Source organism: Oryctolagus cuniculus, chromosome 9 (genome assembly GCF_051225735.1).
Source record: "Oryctolagus cuniculus isolate XC-2025 breed Fujian yellow rabbit chromosome 9, ASM5122573v1, whole genome shotgun sequence".
NCBI classification, from domain to species: Eukaryota; Metazoa; Chordata; class Mammalia; order Lagomorpha; family Leporidae; genus Oryctolagus; species Oryctolagus cuniculus.
The window spans coordinates 25,402,107-25,424,238 of record NC_142875.1 but is presented as its reverse complement, the minus strand read 5'-3'; the positions used below and the strand labels follow the sequence as shown (position 1 = coordinate 25,424,238).

The 22,132-nt window shown below is 34.9% G+C and overlaps 1 long non-coding RNA gene across 10 annotated transcripts in view; it reads right to left on the bottom strand.

The window, feature by feature from the left end:
* The window catches only part of LOC103349096 (uncharacterized), a 372,847-nt gene that overhangs the window by 38,224 nt on the left and 312,491 nt on the right, over window positions 1-22,132 (bottom strand). For 5 of the 10 annotated variants that reach the window (XR_016212802.1, XR_016212797.1, XR_016212801.1 and 2 more), the window contains one exon: window positions 8,645-8,746. The exons of 2 other annotated variants lie outside the window; for them this stretch is intronic. This is a non-coding gene — a long non-coding RNA (uncharacterized LOC103349096). The remainder of the gene's footprint in view (window positions 1-8,644; window positions 8,747-22,132) is intronic. 3 more of the 10 variants (XR_016212799.1, XR_016212803.1, XR_016212798.1) reach the window with 1 other exon arrangement.

Here is a 22,132-nt window from a genome sequence, read left to right as displayed (position 1 = left end):
CGATGCCAATCAATATTTCTTTGTTCTTTAATTTTTTTTAAAGATTTACTTATTTATTTGAAAGTCAGAGTTACACAGAGAGAGTGAGAGGTCTTCCATCCACTGGTTCACTCCCCAGATAGCCGATCCAAAGCCAGGAGCCAGGAGATCCTTCCAGGTCTCCCACGTGAGTGTGGGCCATCTTCTACTGCTTTCCCAGGCCATAACAGAGAGCTGGATCGGAAGTAGAGCAGCCAGGTTTTGATCGGTGCCCATGTGGGATGCCGGCTCTTCAGGCCAGGGCATTAATCTACTGTGTCACAGTGCTGGCCCCTGCTCTTTAATTTTTAAGAGTCATCAGCATGAATAATTTTCTTAAGGAAACATGTTCCATCATTCTTTAATATACACATTTGAATTATATTCAGTCTCTAAGAATAAAAATTTTGGAGCAGAAAAACTATGTACATATGCATGGAAGCACTATTTTCTAAAGTGAAATTCTACTGAAATCCTTTGGTGCAGCAACTTAACGTTTTATGGTGTAAGATTTATTGCTTTTATGAGTAATAATATATTTATAAAGCATATGGGATTCAAAAACCAAAATGGATGCAAATAGGTGCATTAAGTGTTCAGATCATTCAACTGCTTTAATTTGGATCATGTATTGTGGGGTTTGTCATTACCACTTCATACACTATTTTTTATTTAATTCTGTTTTTGATTATAAGAAACAAGTTGCTTAGCATGTATGAAAAAAATTAAAATCATCTTCCTTACATAATATTCAGGAGAGTTATAACCTAAGGAAGTCATAAAAACCAATTGTCTTGCATACTGGGATAATATACCATAGATCATCTAAAGAAGTTATTAAGCATTAAAATGGATGAAAACAATATAACTATGGAACTACGTAAGTGATTTAAGGATGCCTGATTTCACATTCCACAGAATTGTAATAAAATAATGTTAGCCCTTTCAGACTACTATAGCAAACAGACATAAAAACTACAACTGTGTTATTTACAAACAATAACAATTAATTTGTCATGGTTTTGGAGGATGGAAGTCTAAGATCAGGGCATTAATGGATTTGGCTTCTGGTAAGGGTCTACCTTCTTGCAGTATTCCCACCGGACTCATGACCTGTTTAAAAAGGCATTATTATCTTACCTAAGGGCTCCACCCTCCAGTCCTAATCAAGTTCCAAAGCCCCACCTTCTAATATCATCGCATTGATAGTTAGTATCGTTTTCATCTTTGTAAGCAGAGCCATACAGGAGCTTCATCTTTCAATATCCACAGTAGTAGATAGTATTATTGTTCTTTGTCATGGAATGAAATGAGCTTTAAACAATGACATCCACACTAATACAAAAATACAATCCCATTTTATATTCCTTACAATAATGTAAAACCAAGTATGAGAGACAATAATTAAGTGGCATTTTCTGATACACACTCTTTCTGGTATTAGTGTAAAAAATCAGATTTTGAGAAAGGTTTAAAATCCATCCATACAAAATCATGTTGTGTTTTGACTGCCTACTGAGTCATGATTTGTAATAAACATTTATTATTTCCTCCAGTGGTAAAATTACTAGACATTTGGCATCATTCTTAAAAGTCCGGCCATGCACACCGTAACTCATATCAATATTTTTCTTTCCTCACTAAATATATGGTTGTCTTTTAGCTTCCAGGTTCTCAGTAGATACTCTAATTCAATGGACTATCATGGGCTGGAACCAGGGAACAATGTCTATCACTTATAGTAATATCATATATAAACCATTCAAAAGCCAGATGTATTTCTGTGACATTCTTTCAAATACTTAGTTTCAAAAAAAATAAATTTGTATACCTAAATTCATGTATATCAGACTATGTAAAATGAAAAATTGTAAATACCAAATATAATATCAACATGACTGATTATATTAAAGTGGCAAAAAATACAGTGCAGTTATTTGAAATATATAATTCTTAAAAATACTTGTAAAAGAATTTTTAAATGGAAGTGAAATTTACAAATATTTGAGAACACAATGTTTCTCTTAATATATATGAGTATGTGTGTGTGTGTGTATTTAGGAGATCTGTAATGGAATGGAAAATGAGGAAAAGATTAAAAACAAGACCACAAAGCAATGTGCCTGATATATCAAAGTTTTTAAAGTTGATATAATTCGAACAAAATTGCTAATTTTAATAAGTAAGATGTCATTGCCTCTGAGGCATATATCTAATTTCAGAAATTTGGAAATTTATATTTAATTGAGAATACTGAAAAATAAAAAGAGATAATATGTAAAATATCAACTTGACCATATAGGTATTAATTCTTTCGTATATATTATATTATTTTAAAAACAATAATAAAGTAATTTTTGCTGTGAATGTGCTTCACCAGAACACAACTGCATGATACAACATGGTCGCATGATACAACAGAGAGGTGACAATTCTTTGAGTTTGGTAAATATTGGTTGAAAAAAATCTCCATTTAAATAAGCTTTTGTAGTCCTCAATGTTTTTAATGGATTCAAGGATGACTTAAGAGAAACTATATTATAGTAAGCATGTGTCCCTATTTATTGCAGAAGATATGGGGAAAATACCACTAGAGTAATAGACCATAAGCCATGGCCTAGGGGAGTTGACTAACATGATCTTCACCTTTAAATGAGCAACTCACTGTCATGTCTGGCAGCATCTGAACCAGTGTCCAAGAATTATCCTTAGGGCTCCAATACCAGTCACTTCAGTTTTGTAGGACACAGCCCATTTGAGCATTTTGACCAATGATGAGGAACTGGAGGGAGAAGGGGTTGGGAAAGGTTTGACTAATACCAACTGTATCCTTTTTCCTAAGGGTTTATTCAACATTTTGTTTGAATAGCTTATGTGGATTTGTGACCATTCCCACCCTTTCATTGTGTTATGTCCCTAGCTGTTTCACATGTTAGACAAAGAAGTATGTAAGAGACTACAAGGATGTCAGTTTTCAATAACTTCAGTTCACAACTTCCTAGAGAAAGGCTTTAATTCTAGGACTGTCTGTGTTGAATATTTAGGATGGAATATCATGCTCTGGGTTTGTGATTTCTCAAGGCTATGTCTCACCTTTGTGTGTCCCTGTGTCTATCATACAAACGAGGATTGGTTCTGCATACAATGAATATATTTTGAAAGCATAAAATATTACATTTTTCTTATTATGTACATTTCTTATATGTAAAGTCACAACCCAAATTATACCACTCCAGAATAAAATATAATTTATTCTTTCTATTAAAAATATCCCCCAAGGATCTCTAAAGTTGCTCTTGAAAATGAGTTATCTTAGCCACAAAATAGTTAACTGCTTTCAGAACTTCTGTTACGGCATTGTGATATTGAGCTGTATATCTTTTTCTATTCACCTGTCTTTGTAATAGCATTCACTATACCTCTACCCACTAGCATAACCCTAGTTTTATGCAAACCTAGTTTTATCTTTAAAGGCCATAGGGACTTACATCAATCATTCTTGCTCCCTAATTTTCCAAACTGTAAAACCCGGCAATTTCTCCTCCGCCAGTTTGTTATCGCATACACTCTTGAAATCTTTAATGAGTTTGATTCTGAATGTGAACTTGCTTCATGAAGCAAAACATTTTATGTTGCAGCTCAGTAGGAACACCCCTTATTAAATAAAGCTAGTGATATTCTGTAATAGATAATAGTTTCAGCAAATTTTCATACAAATGGAAGTAGTAGATAGTAGAGAGACAGGCTCTGCATTCAAAATGCTGCCATAAAAATTAGCCAATATTTTCATGCCACATGCCATCCCTATAAACATTTTCAGTGTTATTATTGGTGGAAACCAAACATGTAGATAGTTTCTATTATAGTTCTTTTCAAAAGGTTGTCTCTGTTTAAAAAAAAAATAATAAAGAGGTTGTTTAAGGTCACAGGCTCTGCTGTGCGATAAGTAACACCTGCTATATATTTGCTCTTTTTTTTTTTAACCTTGCCTTAGGGGATAGCATCTATCAAAAGCCAAGTAGTTGGTACCTACTTCCATACACAGAACAATTTGAGTGTAAGAAGACCCTGTCCAGATACTCAGCAACATTCTCTTTCTGATACAATAGGTCTAGTTCCCCAAAACCCTTAATGCTCATCTGAACATTTTTTAGAGACTATTGTACTAAACAAAAGACATGTACTTTTGCAAATCAGCTATACACTTAATATGAATTTGTTATGCTTCATCTTATTAAGGTTTGCTCCTCAGTAATAAGATCTGCTTATTATTATTTATATTCATTGAAAAATTCATTATTTGCAGAAGCAGAAGCCATGATTATAACTTTTATTTTACTGATCAAGTAGATGACTAATTCTGATCTTTGACATAATAATAGATGTACAAAGGTTCCTTTTATTTGTTTTTATTTCCATCAGGGAGCACAGACCACCAACTGACTCAGATCTCTCCATAACTACTTCCTTGCCTCACAAAATGTTGTGACCTACTCTCAAGTTTACCCCCAAGCTTTTCAAAAAACCAGCCCACACTATTAATATATCCTTTCTGGAATCACTGTTTTCCTTTTGGTGACTTCCATTGCATTACACCCCATACCAACAAAAGAGTGCTAAGCCTTACCACCAAAACCATCAGAAACGAAGGAAGAAAAGAACAACAGAAACAGAATTGAGGAAATGTTCAAACATTTCCAACCATTTCCTGAAGCATTCCTCTTCCAGGACAGTCTTTCTTTAAGAAACAAATTTTTAGCACTTCGGAAAATGGAGATCCTGGAACTGTTTATTCTAAGAAAAAATTATAAAAGAGAGACAAAAACTGTGAGACAATCTCAGGAGCTGAATTTTCAGGAATGATTGAGGGTCACTATTTTGCAAGTACTATGCAAAACTGATGATGGGGACTGGAACTGACAAAAAATGGAAATCTGGTTATGAAATTTTGAGTTAAAACAACCTGGATTTCAGGTAGCCTCTAAACTGGAAACATTTATATTAGAGTAAATTCCACTATTTTAATACTAGTTTTTCCCATAGGGAAAGTTTAAAATGAATGCTGAGCTCAGATCTAAAACTTGCCTCTAAAGCAGTGTTTCCCTTAAGTCACCTCATTTTGCAGACAAGTTGGAATGAAGGTGACTGGATCCATCGTTACTCTATTCAGAACCACTGGCTGACACATAGGATTTTACTGCCTGAGACTCAAGAAGAGAACAAGATGTGTAGCATCACGATAGTGTACAATCTCTTATTATAGTCTGTGTTTCCTGTGTAATAACTGCCCTTCAGACTAGCATCGCATTTGCACACCCACGGCCATGCCCCATCTCCTCAGGAAGTACCTTTTTGTTGTTTCTGTGTCTGATACTACCTCCCTTCCACATCCAACACGCCTCCCAAAGTCACTTGTGCTTCATTCTCCTCTCATTATGACATCCTCCATAAGGGGTTTTTGCATCTCTAAGTACTCAGCAGATTTATATTTTCTTTCACATCATCTATTTCTCTTTTTTTAAAAAAAAAAATTTATTTATTTGAAAGTCAGAGTTAGACAGAGAGAGGAGAGGCAGAGAGAGAGAAAGAGAGAACCATTTGATGGTTCACTCCCTAATTGGCTGCAACTGCCGGAGCTGTGCCGATCTGAAGCCAGGGCCAAGAGCTTCTTCCAGATCTCCTATGCAGGTGCAGAGGCCCAAGGACTTGGACCATCTTCCACTGCTATCCCAGACCATAGCAGAGAGCTAGATTGGAAGAGGAGCAGCCAGGACCAGCGCCCATATGGGATGCCAGAGTTTCAGGCCAGGGCGTTAACCTGCTACGCCACAGCACCAGCCCCTCACCATCTATTTCTCCTCCATTTCCACAAAAGTAGCTTTGGAAGGCATATGCATCAGGCTTATGTTTTCCTTATAGAAATGCTTTGGTTATACACTACAAAAATAAAATGTCCTGTAGAGAAAATTAAAAAAAAAGAGAGAAAAGGACAAAGAAAATTATTCAAGTGTCTGCTGTGATAGAGTACTCAAAATTGGCTCCAAATATAAAAATGTATTAAGAGTTTTATTATGCTCATAGTTTACATAGACAAAAAACTTCCACATTGTTTCTATGAAATGTCTCTGTTTTTCCAGAGTTAAGAGCATTAGAAAGCATATAAGATGGTATTGATCATTTGAATTTCAGGTTTGGTAGGGCTAAGAACTGAAATTACACTCTCCATTCAATAAAATATTTGCAATCCCTAAAAGGTCTTGATGTTCATCCAAAAAGGCTTTGGAGGCAATAGCACTGAGCAAGCGGTTTTTACTTCACGTCAGATATCGGTTTTGGCTCATCTGCTAGGGAAAAATGCTTTCACACACAAAGGACATGCAGTCTGAAAAGTGAGAGATTGTTACAAATGACCTTTCCAAAGATTTTTTTTTAAGATCCCATTTTTGATAAAACTTTTTTTTGACCAAGTCATTTTGGGGCTCATGGCTATCATGGTGTTTAAATGTAGTCAGTCCTTAATGGTACACTAGTACATCCATGGTATGGTGAGAGAGAGAGAAAGAGAAATAGAGCACTCAAGATCATAGATATCTTTTTGGGTGGATTTGAAGTTTTCAAGAACAGAGTGTTTGAACTGAGAACAAATTTATGGAAGTCGGTCTCACAGACTGATATGTCATTTAGCAATGCTTACTTCTCTGGCTCAATACCAATCTTTCCTACACTCCTTCATGATATTTCCAAAAGAGCAAAGGTGTGATTTTTCAGCTAGAATCCCTGAAAAATGGTCAGTCCTAGAATATTCATGACCTAGTCACTGATCCCACCCTCCACAAAGGTGTTTCCAGAATTTGAGAGTGTGGGGAGCAACTCAGACTAGACTAAGTTACTGGAATTAAGACTTATTCTATGCATCTGCTCTCCCACAATATGGCGCTGGGAGAGAAGAAAACAGCTTCTACACAGCTGCCTCCAGTTCAGCCAATAAACTGTAGGACTTGCTCCTGATTGGAGGAGAGCAGCATGCTCGGCGTGTGGGCAGCCGAGTTGGGATTGGTGGAAGAGGACTATATAGGAGGAGAGAGACGGCATGCACGAGGAACATCTAAGGGGAACATCTAAGGGGAACACCTGTGCAGCCCCCGAGAGAGCCGGCCGGCGGTGTGCCGCTCCCCTGCGGAAGTGGGGAATGTGGCCAGGGGGAACTGCCCTTCCACGGAGGTGGAAGGGACGGTAGCCAACCCGGGAAGAACCAGCAGCAAACCCGGGGAGGGCCGAGCAGACAAAAGAACAGCGCAGGGTCCTGTGTCGTTCCTCCGTGAAGAGGGGGAGCGACAGAGAGTACAGATGTGTGGTGTTATTTCCACTAGAAAGAAAAGCAATAAAGGAGATAATGGAAGAAAAAGGAAGGAAGTATGAAAGAAGGAGGAAGGAAGGAAAAATAGACTGTGTGTATAAACATTAGAGCATAAGTACAAATATGGTGAAGTTTTTAAAATGCAGTAACACCTTTATACAAATAGTTTTGAAAGATTATAAGAATATGAAATGTTGAACAATATTAAGTTATTCAAGAAGAAAGGTAAAATACTAATAAATATCCTTAAAATTAAACTGCACTTATTAACTTCATCCTCTACTGCCATAAATGCAGTCTTGATAAGAAAACACACACACACATACACACACACACACACACTTATACATTAAGATTTTACTAAAAGTATACATAGTGTACACAATGTATTTTTGTAATTAAAGAAAGAAGAAATGTAATTCAAGCTTTTTTATGAAAATGATATTGGTATTTTAAAAATATGTAATATACAAAATATATTTAATATACATATATAAGTATTTAAAGCATATAATATATATTGCTCTGACAGTGTTTAAACAGTTATTAATAACATATTAATTGAATAAACTTAATAACACAAAACACATTTGTCTATAGAGAGAAATAATTTGGGGGGAACAAAAATTAAAGTTGAATTGATTCAAAAAGTAAAAAAGTAAGCTAATTGTCTCTAGTAAAAAGGAAAATGTTCATGCCTTACACAGATCAGAGTCAATATCATCATGTTCCTTTTGATAATTATATTAACATCTACTGATGGTCCCTCCACCTTATATTTCTTATGATTATTTAATGAATGTCAATATACAATATATAAAGATTTGCTATTCTATTCTCTGTACAAAATTCTGATAGGAGACCATATTTGGTTCTTAGAAATCAACCTGGAGAAACTACATTCTAAATGTATCTTATTTATCAGTTCATTTTTCTGTGATAGCCATTACATCTTTAGATGACTCCTGTTTTTATAGTCACAAGCTATAAAATCCCCAGATGTTGAACTTGAGACATGGCCTACTCTCCAACCCCAAGTATCATGTTAGTTGTTCTGCTCTGGAAAATTAGGGTGCATTCCAGATGACTCCGAGATTAGAATTACTCTAGATTCCCCCTCCATTTCTTGTTTTCTGATACCAGTTAACTGAAGGACATGTAAAGAACAAAGGATAAGGGTTCTCTTCTGTTCCACAGTCATTTTTCAGATCTCTTGCTTCCATATTATTTAAGTAAAATCCAGTATTTTCATTTGAGTACAAGGATCACCTGTATCAGATTGAGTTTCCACTTGGAATACCTGCATGCCATGTTGGAGTGCCATTCGAGTTCCAGCAGTTCCACTTCTGATCCATCTTTCTGTGCACGTGCCTGGAAGAGAGTTATTAACGCTTGAGTCATTGCCACCAACACGGGAGACCCAGATGTTGTTCCTGCCTCCTGACTTAGGCTGCCCCAGCCCTGTCTGTTGGGGGCATATCAGATGTGAGTCAACTGATGGAAGATCTTCTGTCTCGCATCCCCTCTCTCTTTCCCTTGCACTCTGTCTATGTCACTCTTTCTTTATAATAAATACATCTTTACAAATGAATCACCTATATCTTGTGAATATTACACATATATTTCACAAGTTTAAATATTTTGATGATTATATGACAATTTATCAAAACACAGAAATTGGCACTTTTTCATTGTGAAATGTATCTCTACTTTCTTCATGGTATTTTCATCTACTTCATTGAGTATCACTATAGCTATTATGTATTTCTCATGATTAGCATCTTCTTAGTACATATATTTTTATGGAAATTGCAGAAGAAAAACGACATCTTTCTTTTCCTCTTGCATTATAAAATATCGACAATCTGGTACAGAAATCAAACAGCTTGAATGCTGATGAAAGATCAAAGGTTTAGCATAGATCTAAGATTTAGTCCTCTTAGAATGAATACTGCCAGACAACTACATAGAGGCTATACAGAACAGCCTATTGATTATATGAGTAGGCAAGAATGAATGTTAAATGAGGAAGATCCAAAAGAATAAAAGGAAAAAAATTAAGAAAGTAAGATGGTCTATAGGATATTTACTCTTTCTCCTCCTGAGGAGAGGAGTAGACACTCTCCCTTGCAAGAAAGCATTACAAGTGAAAAAATGTGCTGTGCCCTAACAAATACAGCTCAACAAAATTACATCATCTCTGTGCTAAAGATGTGAAATTTGAAACCTTCAGAGTTGAATCAATTGTTTACATGTATAATAATAAATGAATGAGGTGGGGTGTAAACCGGAATCAACTGGACAAAAAGTCCAAAATTCATGTATGCATTGGCTTACTTATTCATTAAATATGTTATGAGAGACTACTAAGTAAAAGACAGCATTAACAGTTGGATAAGTTCTGAGGAGAAGAACAGAAGCCATGTTTTCCCTTATAGAACATATGGTATAGTAGAAAATTCATTAAAATGCTGTGTGATAAAATGTTTGGATAATCAAGTATGGCATGGTATACAATCACATGCGAGAGTACATAATCTTCACCAAGGGCATCATAGAAGTCTAGCAACAGGAAATGATCCCTCCACAATGAGCAAAAATTAGCAAGGGGAATAAATAGCAGATGGAAGTGGAAATAGCAGTAAAAAAAAGGAACATTTTGTGCAAAACACTGAGTAGAAGGAGATAGGGAGACATTCAAGCAGTAAAAGAGATTCAATTTTCATGAATAATAGATTACTTGTAGGGTTGATTTATAAAAGACAGGAAATGAGTTTCGTAAAGTAAACGGGTGCCACATTATCCAGGGTCAGGTAAGCCCTGATAAGGATGTGGGATTTCATTTTAAAAAGCAAGAGGGGAGCCCTGAAAGGCTTTTTTTTTTTAAGTAGGTAAAACTTGATCTGATTTGCATTTCAAATAATTCTTTTTATGTGAAGTTTGGAAAATTGATTAGATGGAATTAAGATCTAGCTAAAAAATAATTAGAAGGATATATAAGCAAAGCAAATAAAAACTTTTTACTGAACTAGCAAAGTGTCCCTGTGAACATAAATATGTTTATAGACCAAGAACTCACAAAAAAAGTAAAAGGGGGGACATTGGCAGCCTTTAAAAGGAGGGAGAGCAACTAGAAGAGAAATTCTACACCCCTTGGGAACAATTAATTGCATGGTAATTCTATTTGCTAATGGACATGGTGCAGTATATATGAAATTTCCATGAAGATATTTCAAAATTTTGTGGAAAATGGAATCAAAAGATAAATATAATTTGGTGCAATTTTAAAAAACAAATGGTTGCGTATTTTTCATAATTTTCATTTTTTATGAATTTTTGAAGGACCCTGGTATTTTGGACTTTGAAGTGCCTGAGAGCCATTGGAAGAAAGAATTATCTCCAGGAAGCAAGACATGACATCAGTAAAGGAACTAATGATATATAAATCACATCTGATGAAACTCAACCCCAACTGGAGTTAATATGTGTGAGCAGGGACTATACCAGTGCCTGATACAAAAACTGGATAAGACCTTTGAGGATGCTGAGAGGTGTGAGTGTGATTTACATGTGGGAAAAATAAAATATTTTCAGGCCAAAGAGCTAATTTTAGTAAATTATATTTTCCAGCTTCTCCTATTGAGTGATGGACTTCATCCTTGCAGAGAATTGGTCTGGTCTTATTGAATGCTTGACATATGTTAAAAGTAACATATGGAAACTACCCAGATTGAATAACGAAAGGCTTTGAAGTTTGATCACCCAGGCATTATTAGCACATTCCCTCTTGGAGTCCCCAGTACCATTTAAGAAGAACAAATATTGGCTGAATAGACCTAGTAGAGAGGCTTTGAGACTACTGTGTAGTAATAGCATCTCAGCTGAAGCTGAGTCCAGTTTTCCTCAGTAAATCTCCTGTTGACTACTTCACACCACCTTGCAATCATGAGTTCAGGGGTCAGCTGCATGTTATTCAGTGATCCCAGATGACACCATGTGAAGCAGAGGAACTACTGACTTGACCTCTGCCCAAACTGTTGAGCTATGAAAATGTGAGGTACATTTTGTATTATGTCTAATGTTTTAACCCACTGTTTTTCTGTACTTAATATCTATCCAGGTATAGCATTTTTTATTGATTTACAGTCAAACTTCTTTAAAGCATTATTTTTCTCATCTTTAAACTTCTTCCTGTGCTTAAATTTTCCTTAACTGTGGTAATACCTTCCACATATTCTTGTGCTACCTTAACAAAATGCAATTTTTTTAAAACCCAATCATTTGAGTATTCTAAGTTTGCATTATGTACAGTTGATAATGTCTGTTTAAAGAAGAAATATAATAAGATCAACAATTTCAAATTATCACTAGGTGATTTGATTACATGCCCTTAGTCTATTCTCTTTTAGAAATATGATCTTTCACCAGTGTCTTTAATCCTCCTGCCTTCCTGCCTACACACACACACACACACTCACACGTATCTTCAGTTTAAAGTGAAGCAATTAAAATAGAACTTTAAAGAAGACCATGACCTAATAGAAGGGTCTGCACCACAATAGGCTATCTTTCATCATTTAATGTTTGTAAAAGAGTAAAGAACCCGTTTTATACTCGCCATTGTTTTTTTAGTAAGTTCCACCTCCCTCACTAACTCAATTTAGTAAGTCCAGCAGTTTTTCCTGATCTCATCTTTAGAATCAGTTTCCATTCTCAACAAATCATTACTATTTCAATATTAAAATAAACTTTTATTTCTCACATCATAACATGTCACCTCGTTTCTTGACTGTACTCAGATGTGAAGTATTATCCAATTATTTTGCTTCTGCTTAACTCCTCCTAAAAGTGATTCTATACTTGCAACATCTGATTACTTTCTCCCATTCTTATTTCAACACATTTCATATACGGTATCATGGAATCACTCCATGGAATCATGTTTGGTAGAGGTCATGTGTGTTCCCCATGTTTTTAATCCAATGATCAATACTCCATTTTCCTTTTCCTAGCAAATATTAAGTAACTACTATATTTTCTAACTATATCTTTCTTTTTCACCTAGATTCACCATGTGTAACATTTTGATTTATTGGGCCCAACCATTTGAAAGATGTCAGAATCACTAATTTCACGCTAATAATTCTAGTATGCATCTGCTATAACTAGCAGCACTCTCTTGCATTATGAACCATAATATTATCAAACAAAAGTACTAAACATTATATAATATAAATTTTATATACAAATCTTCCAATTCTACCTTTTCTCAGAATTCTTTTATAGCACCTTTTTATAAGGCCAGTGTACTGTTTTCTTCATCAACTCTCCTTCACTTTCTTATCAGGAAAATACATTCTCTGGGTGGTTCTCTTCATGATTTGATTACTCTCATTCATACACATTCATTTTTTTAAAAAATTTTATTTAATTTATACAAGTTTCATGAATTTCATATATACAAATTTAGGAACATAATGATACCCCCCACCTTACCCTCCCTCCCACCCATGCTCCAATTCTTCTTCCTCTTCCCTCTCCCATTCCTACTCTTAATTTTTACAAAGATCTATTTTCAGTTTACTTAATCTGTTTTCAAAGATTTATTCACTTATTTGAAAGAAAGAGAGAAGGAAAGATAGAGAGAATGAGAGAGAAAGAACTCCCATTTGCTAGTGCAACCCCAAAATGGCAGCAGCTGGGGCTGGGCAGATCCAAAGCAAGAAGCCAGGAGCTTCTCCTGGGTCTCTGCAAGGGAGCAAGAGCCCAAGGACTTGGGCCATCTTCCACTGCCTTCTCAGGTGCTTTAGCAAGGCATTGGATCAGATGTGGAGCAGCCTGGACTCGAATTGGTGCCCACAGGGAGGCTGGCCCTGCAGGAGGCAGCTTTATCCGTTACATCACAGCGCTGGCTCCCTTTCAAATCTTGTATTGTTGGACTGAGCCATAATATTGACTCATAACTCACATGACATTGGTCATCTCATCTATTCCCCTGGTTTTACCTATTGCCAGGTTGCTGATGAATACCAATTTTAAACTGAAAATCTCAGAATTTTTATGTAAAGTCTAGATTCATTTATACAAATACTTATATGACTTCCATGTTTTGATGCCTATCAGGTTTCCCAACATAGTATGTCTGAAAACAACCCCCTTTCTCCCACAAACTCTTTCACACAGTTAGCCAACTGTTTGATGACAGTATTACTTTTCAGATCTTCAAAGTTCTTGAAATTACCCTTTTCTCTGATTTTCCACTCTCACACCACTTTAAACTGTCAAAAAATTCTTTTACCCCATATTTAAAATAGTTCTTAATCATTCTATTATCAATTAGAGTGTACTCAAAATATATTTTATAGAATTCCCTTCATCTGAGATACAAGTAGAGAACAGCATGAAAGACATTCTTGTGTGAGTTTTGGAAGAAGAAGCAAAGCAGTGGCCATTGTCTTATGAGCAAATATAAGTAGCTATGATGGCAGAAAAAGGCATGACTGTTGGCATATTGAGTTTTACCTTGCTCTTCCTAGCAATTTCTTTATCCAATCCTTCTGGGCTTTGGCACTTGCATCCCAGGCCATCACCAGACACTTCGGTTTGGATCCCCAAATATCTACCATGGACTGCTAAACCATTTACCCCTTCAGGACCCTAGTAGAAATTTGGGTATATTTTGCATTGTAATTTAATTTGTCAGATACTCCTCCTACTTCCACAAACTTCCTCTAGAATTTTATTTCCCGATTTCTCATAACAATTGTACAGAGATTAATACCTAAAATACATCTCTTTGCTATGGCTCATAATTGCTCTACTTCCCTGATTAACACTTATTGCCACAAGCAATATCATTCTGAAGTGTTTTTCCTCACAAGTGAATTATTTTTTAGCCTCCGCCATACTGAATATCATAATGTACTCTTTTAATATTCCTCAGTTAAGTAATTATTTTATTTATAATTCTGCACTTGTTCTCATTTTCACTCTAAGGCAAAATCCTTATTTTACAGGGATTTTAAATCCTTTTATAACTGGGTTTCTTGTTATCTCTTTGAACTCATCTCCTATGATTCTGTTCCTTATTCCTCCGTATCTATATAACTGACCACATTGTTGTTTCTGAAAAACAACTAGTGTACTACACAAATAAAAGATTTGTTCTATGAATTCTTCTTCAAGAATGTGTATGCCACCAGCTAGCAACTTACCTAACTACCTTGGTTATTTTACAATATTATTCAAATATCAATTAGAATTATCCCACTTCTGACTCTAATTTTCCCACTCTTGACTTTAATTTTTCAGTTCCTGTGACTCCTAATACTTTACCCTGATTTATCATTTGTAGTATAAGTACCATAAAGAAATTTCCTCCTCTAACATAGTATATATAATTTACAAATTTTTTGTGGTTAGTGTTTATTATCTGCCCCAATGAATGATAGTTTCCATAAGCTCATGGCTGTTTTATCTATCCCAAGCATCAAGACAAGAGTTTGGCCATGGAAAACACTAAATATATGTCATGTATAGGAATGTTATGAGACATTTGAGCACAAAAGAAAGAAACTGAGAATTATTATAAAGAACATTTTGTGAGAATACAGACCCACTGTATATCTGAGGCCATATCATAGGATTATAGGATATTCTCTCTCCTCCCCCACCATATTATCAAACTAATAAATATGTTGTGTATTAAGAGAGAATTTTGTGAAAGAACTTCCACTCTGTAGTTATTTAGGAGAGTAATTAGTGTTCTCTTCAATACAAGGAACAGTTATTGCATTTCAATCTCATCAAGTCAGAGAGCAAATTCCAGAAACTCTAGAATCAATTCAGAAAAAACCTTTTGTTTGTTTGCTTGTTTCAGAAAAAGCTTTTTACTAGTTAAACCTCTTATTTAGTGAAATATTAAGCCTTTTTTTTACTGTAATGTAATTTTAAAATATGTTACGTCAAACACTAAAGAAAAAAGACAGAAAGGGAGAAAGGATATGGGAGGGAGAGAGGGGGCAGTAGAGAGGGAGGGAGGAAGAGAAGGAGGAATGGAATATCATTATGTTCTTGGAATTGTGCCTGCAAAGCACATTGAATCTGTTAAAAACTAATTAAAAATTAAAATTTCAAAATTTTTAAAAGCAAAATTATAAAGTTCATCTAGATAAACAGAAGCAATTGCATGTATACCACAGAAACACACACACACACACACACACATACACGGTGGGGGGGGGAGAGAGAGAGAGGGAGAGAGAAACACAACATGTGTGATTATAGAAGCTAATAAGTTCCTCAACTTGTAGTAAGCAAGCTGGAGACCCAAGGCAGCCCACACACAGTTCCAGTAGGAATTCTACAATCTTGCAGGCTCAAAACTCAAGAAGAGCCAATGTTGTCCAAGTACAAAGACTGGGAGATAAAATCAACATCCAAGTTCAGCAATTTCATCTTACTTAGCATTTTGTGCTATTTTTTCTCTAGTTGATTGTGTGAAACCCACCTAAATTTCTTAGGGTGACCTGTATTATTCACCCTTCCATTCTAAACAATCTTATCCAGAAACACCCTCACAGAAAAACCCATAATGTGGTTGGGCAAATGTTGAAGCATTTCAACACATATGGAAAGCAAAAGGCCCAAAATAACAAATACAATAATGAAGACAAAGAACAAAATCAGAGAAGTGACACTAATTACTGCAAGATTAATGAGGAAGCATTACAACACGGTGTGCTATTGGTTAGAGAAAACATAAACGGTCAATGAAAAAGCATAGATAGCCCAGAAAATGCACTTATAGATATATTCAACTTATTTTTCACAAAAGAACAAAGGAAAATCAAGGGATAAAGTGTAGTATTTTCTACAAACACAAGTAGTGCTGGTCCAACAGGACCTCTACTACCCAAACATACAATACAAATCGAACTTACATCTTTCAAAAAATTAACTCTAATGGATCACAGACCTTAAATGAAAAATAAGACACTAAAATTTGAAGGAGATAACATAGGAGTCAACTAAGATACATTGAGTTTAATGATCAAGATCCATAAAGAAAATAAGTGAACTTCATTAAAAGTATAAATTTACATTCTCTGAGACCATGGTAAGAGAATGAAAAAGATAAGCCACAGACTAGGAGTAAATATTTACAAAACATTTGTCTGATACAAATCGTGTATATGGAATATACAAAGAACACTAAAATTCAACAATAAGAAAACAATCAAGTTAAAAATTGGGCAAAAGTTCTGAACAGATACTTCATCAAAGAAGATGTATAGATAACAAATAAGTAAGATGCTCAACATTATAGAGAATTGCAAATTGAACAATGAGGTATATCTAAACCCCTACTAGAAATGCTAATATCCAAAATGTGAACAACACTATGTGCTGATAAGGATGCAGCAGGAACTCCCAGTCACTGCTAGAGGGAGTGCAAAATAGTACAGTCACTTTGGAAGACGTTAGCAGTATATTACAAAGCTTAACACAGTGATTCAGCAGATGAGAACTTGTCCTCTGTGCCACACCATTTAACTCTCCTTCTCTCTGTCTCTCAAATAAAGAAATAAAAAGAATTTTCATATTAAAACTATGACAAAAGAGATAGAATGTATGTTTACACAAAGGCATTCCATTATTTACAAGCATATAACTTTTTAGAAATATAAAATTATATGAATATTTCTTTAAATATTTTTAATAGTTTGGTTATTAAAATTGGTAGCTTGTATAAAGGTTATTTACTAAAAGTATAATTGTATAATATCTCATATGTCAAAAATTCCGCTATATTTTATTAAGAGAAAATTAAGACTAGAAAACAAATTCTTAATTTCTGTAAGATTCTATTTATTTATTTGATAGAGTTACAGACAGGAGAGATACACAGAGAGAAAGGTTTTCCTTCTGTTGGTTCACTCCCCAAATGGCCGCAATGGCAAGAGCCAGGTGCTTCTTCCTGGTCTCCCATGTGGGTGACCAAGGACTTGGGCCATCCTCTACTGCTTTCCCAAGTCACAGCAGAGAGCTGGACTAGAAGAGGAGCAACTAGGATTCGAACCGGCGCCCATATGGGGTGCTAACGCCACAAGTGGAGGATTAACCAACTGCGCCAAGGTGCCGACCCCTAGAAAACGAATTCTTAATGCATATTTAAATCAGTTGTAATTATGGCTATCTAGTTAGCTTATTTATGGTCAAAAATATATAGAAATTTTACATTTGTAAAATGTTCATCATAAATTTTATCACAGGGCACAATGTGTATTGCATTGCTAAAAAAAAGTGCACTGCATTGCATTTCTTTTTTCTTTTTCTTTTTTTTTTTTTTTCTGACAGGCAGAGTGGACAGTGAGAGAGAGAGACAGAGAGAAAGGTCTTCCTTTTGTGTCTGTCTCAGAAAGCATTTATATATCTGCTTTCATTGTATTTGGATACATTGTATTTGGATAGATATCATCTTCTTTCTCTAATAAACACAATTTTCATTTAAATTATCTTTTGAAGCAAAAAGAAACCTTGAAACATATAAATGACACATACCATTTAGTTTTGTGTGAGTAATTGTGGTTAAGGATGTGAATAATGATGTTATTAAAAGTTGCAGGAGTCATGCTTCTTTTCATCTGTTTTAGAATATATTCAGTGGTTATTTAGGTAGATACAAATTATATAACAAAATAATATATTTATAAATAAATATTATTTATTAAAATCCAAATTGTCACTTTAATTTTTATATAATATAGGTGTAACTAGGAACTAATAGATATGAAGAAATAAAAAGTGAGGACTTATGGCTTATGAAGACAAATTGATAACAGGAGATAAGCTAGTTTTCTATTCCATGTAAAAACACATTTTAAAGCTATTTTTGATGTTTCTTATAGTTTCAGTAAAAAAAAATTACATTTTAGTTGAATGCTCTTTAATTGTGAGTCAGAAAGTTATAGTGTATAAGACAGCCAGATTGCATTTGAATAAAATTGCTCTCATATTGAAATAATGTTTTAAAAAACTGATTAAGAAAATTTGTAGTATACCTATTTGGGACTTTTTTTTTAAGCAACATATTGTATCTATCTCTGAAAATTTCAAGTTCATATACATGAGAAAATATTAACAGAAACTAGAATAAAATTGTTTAAAACTTCCATGATATTTGAGAAAGCTGTCATTTACTAAGTAAAATATTTGAAGAAATAGTATAAATACAACATGAACTATTTCTTAGAGATGAAAATACATGGAATGAGGGCCAGTGCTGTGGTTCAGTAGGCTAAGCCTCCATCTGCAGGGCCGACATGCCATTTGGGCACCAAGTTTGTGTCCCGGATGCTCCTCTTCAGAACCAGCTCTCTGCTTATGACTTGGGAAACACTTGAAGATGCCCCAACTGCTTGGACCCCTGCACCCACATGGGAAACACAGAAGATCCTGGCTCCTGGCTTCACATAGGCCCAGCTGCAGCCCCTGCAACCGTTTGGGAAATGAACCAGCAGATGGAAGATCTCTCTCTCTGTCTGCCTCTCACTGTCTGTAACTCTACTTCTCAAATAAAAAAATAAAAAACAAATAGCAAAAAAAAAAAAAGAAAGAAAGAAAATACATGGGAGATCTAGCTAGTATCATTATCAGGTGTTTGATGACAAAAAAAATAAATAAATAAAAGTCATGAAATAAAGGCCTTCTGAACACTTCTGCCAACTTGTTAGTATGTTAGTTGCTGGAATAATTTGGTTTATAAATGTTTCTGTTCGTGCTGAAAATCAGTGACTCCATAGTGGAACGTCAGGTTGAACCTGATGTATGCAAAATGTACCACCGAGTGCTATGGATGCACTTTAAACTGATATGTTGTCACTTCAAATCACTTTGTATTGGCATCTGTGGTTATTTCAAATTACACGTTAATTTGGCTGACTTCCAGAACAAATAAACAAATGCAGACTGTCTCAACACATTTATTGTGCTTGAATGATTGAAGGGCTTTTGTATGTGTGTGGCTTTATTGTTTCAGAGTAATTTTATCTAACAGCAGGAAGTGACTAGACTTCCAAAAACCTGTCCTTTTATTGTAAATTATATGAAGCCTACATGAAAAGGATATTTAGTTTTAATTACAATAACAAAAAATAGAAAGTGACTAGAACATCTAAAAAGGTCTATACATAATGAAAACAACAACCCAAATAGCAAAGCATAAATGATAATATTTATAAAAATTAAAAGCAATTAAAGGAAAATTGAAGAATTTTGAACTGCTGAATGGACAAGAAACTAAAGCTGCTCAAGCATAATGAACAACAATAACAACAACAAAAGAAATCCTAGAATAGTAATTTTGTTGTAGAAACAAAGTAATGATGTTCTGTGTAAGAATTTCAAAAGTCAGTGCCTTCTAAGTGGTTACAGGAAAAATTAATATGTAATTATATCCATGGCTAAAGGCAGGTTCTAGGTATCCTACTATAACCTATTAGTATAGTAGTTACTCCCACTTTTATATCTGTATCTTACAATAGCACTTTAAATCGTATAATATAGTCTCGACTTTCTGTTTAGAGCCCTCATTTTCTGTATCTTCATTTTCAGGCACCTAAGCAAATCCCACCCTACCTTACACTATAATTTGTGTGGATGTGCATGAATTTACATCTCCTGTACTAATCTCTTAGTTAACTTATGAAACCTCTTAGGTTCAAATGCTATTATGGTTAATTTTACACTTCAACTTGGCTAGGTGGTGGTACCCAATTTTGTGTGTTTTTTTGTTTCTTTGGGTTTTTAATGTATTTGTATGTGTCTGGTAAAACACAGGGTGCTGCTATAAAGATATGTTCAACGTGGGTAGAACATTGAAATCTATAGAATCCTGTAAAGATGACTGTATTAGACAATGTGAATGGGCCTTATTTAATCAGTTGAAGGTCTTAAGCACAAAGAATTGAAGCCTGGCTGCTGACTGAAATGCAGAGCTCAAGCCTGAGTTTCTGGCTGGCAAATTTCAGACTCAAAGCTGCAACACCAAATATTTCCTGAATATTTCCATTCTGTCTGTTTTTTTTTTTTTAACACATTTTGGACTTGCCAGCTCACTTGACCAATGGCAAGAACCAATTCCTTAAATTCTCTGTGGGTGGAAGGAGGACCAATTCAATGGAGAGCATTGACTATTACATATGACCACCGAAAATCTGTCAAAGATTGTAAATTATACATATTTATTAGGTACCATGTGATGTTTGGTACATATATGCATTGTATAAAGTTCAAATCAAGATAAAGTATTTATCTCCTCAAACACTTATCATTTATTTCTGGTGAACACATAGAATCGTTTTCAGCATCATTTCATTCCCATAGATACTACAGAGTACGCATTTATACTTTGTGACATATGTAAGACAGGACAATCTTGATCTAGTAAACAATTTATTACCTAATGAAACTGAAGGAGAATTCAGAAAACAAAAGATGTCCTATTTGTCTCTCATATTCTCAGAGTTCAATCAAAAGTAAAATATTTTCATACCTATCCTCTTTCCAAAACTACTCTGCTATCTTTGAATTTTTTTAATCTATTGAATTTTCTCAAAGAGCTTTTCTACTGCAGGAGTAATAAAGTCTGTAGGCAAGGGGAATAGGGTAATGGATGCTCTTTTGAACGGGTAAATTGATTGAAGTGTCCTATTGCTTTTGCTGATTTCAAGATCAGACTAGGAGTAGATATTGGAATTAAAAACAGGGTATTTTAATGGTGGAATTCATAAGTTCACCAACCATCATAAATGTTCACTATCCATCCATAACTATATATACATATGGTTATATATAAACTATAACAAACCTTACTGGTATCTCCTTATATAGAAAATTTATGTATTATAATGAATTATTTGTGCAAATGTCTAAAAATACATTTGTAATTGAACTGAATTCCACAAGAAAAAAATGTCAATTTTCTTTTTTTTAACTTTTATTTAATGAATATAAATTTACAAAGTAGAGAATATGGATTACAATGGCTTCCCCCTCATAACATCCCTCCCACCTGCAACCCTCCCCTTTCCCACTCCCTCTCCCATTCCATTCACATCAAGATTCATTTTCAATTCTCTTTATATACAGAAGATCAGTTTAGCATACATTAAGTAAAGATTTCAACAGTTTGCTCCCACACAGAAACATAAAGTGAAAAATACTGTTTGAGTACTAGTTATAGCATTAAATCTCAATGTACAGCACACTAAGGACAGAGATCCTACATGAGGAGTAAGTGCACAGTGACTCCTGTTGTTGACTTAACAAATTGACACTCTTGTTTATGGCCTCAGTAATCACCCTAGGCTCTTGTCATGAGCTGCCAAGGCTATGGAAGCCCCCTGAGTTCACTGACTCTGATCATATTTAGACAAGGCCATGGTCAAAGTGGAAGTTCTCTCCTCCCTTCAGAGAAAGGTACCTCCTTCTTTGATGACCCATTCTTTCCACTGGGATCTCACTTGTGGAGATCTTTCATTTAGGTTTTTTTTTTCCCCCAGAGTGTCTTGGCTTTCCATGCCTAGAATACTCTCATGGGCTTTTCAGCCGGATCTGCATGCCTTAAGGGCTGATTATGAGGCCAGAGTGCTGTTAGGACATTGCCATTCTATGGGTCTGCTGTGTATCTCACTTCCCATGTTGGATCATTCTCTCCCTTTTTGATTCTATCATCTAGTATTTGCAGACACTATT